At 40.9% G+C, this 837-nt stretch overlaps 1 pseudogene; it reads left to right on the forward strand.

Moving 5' to 3' along the window:
• The first annotated feature begins 292 nt into the window (after positions 1–292).
• Positions 293–613, forward strand: LOC116856075 (annotated as a pseudogene).
• Positions 614–837: the final 224 nt, after the last annotated feature.

Below are 837 nucleotides of genomic sequence, written 5' to 3' on the forward strand. Positions count from 1 at the left end.
GGTAGACACTTAACCGACTGAGCCACCAGGTGCCCCAGAAATGATCTGTTTCTTAGTATGACTGTCAGTTACGTGATGTGTTTAGTTTGTGAAAATTCACCTGTCTCTACACACGTCACCTATGTGCTTTATAAAATATACATATTAGTGGATAAATCAAGTGTGGTATAGCCATAAAATGGAATATTACTTGGCCATAAAAAAGAAGTGAACTATGGATATGTGTGCAACAAAGTGGATGAGCTTCAGAAACGTTCTTCTAGCTTTCGGTGCTGATAGCCCTCTCGCAAACATGGTAAACATTCCTAAACTCGCCGGACTTTTCTGCAGGAAGTGTGACAAGCACCAACCCCACAAAGTGACACAGTACAGGAAAGGCAAAGATTCTCTTTATGCCCAGGGAAAGTGACATTATGACAGGAAACAGAGTGGCTATGTTGGGCAGACTAAGCCGATTTTCCAGAAAAAGGCTAACTCTATAAAGAATATTGTGCTGAGGTTTGAATGTGTTGAGCCCAATTGCAGATCTAAGAGAACGCTGGCTACTAAGAGATGCAAACATTTTGAACTGGGAGGAGATAAGAAGAAGAAGGACCGAGTGATCCAGTTCTAAGTTTCATATTTTGTTATATTATGAAGACAATAAAACCTTGAAGTTATGTTCACTTCAAAAAAACAAACCCCAAAAAACACATTATTCTAAGTGAAAGAAGCCAGACACAAAAAGTCACATGTTGGATGATTCCACTTATATGAAACATCCAGAATGGGTCAATCCATAGTGACAGCAGAAGAAGATGAGTGGTGGCTGGGGGCTGGAGGAGAGGCAAGGGGGAC

The sequence above is a fragment of the Lontra canadensis genome, unplaced genomic scaffold, assembly GCF_010015895.1.
Source record: "Lontra canadensis isolate GAN:19392208 unplaced genomic scaffold, GSC_riverotter_1.0 scaffold107, whole genome shotgun sequence".
NCBI lineage: Eukaryota > Metazoa > Chordata > Mammalia > Carnivora > Mustelidae > Lontra > Lontra canadensis.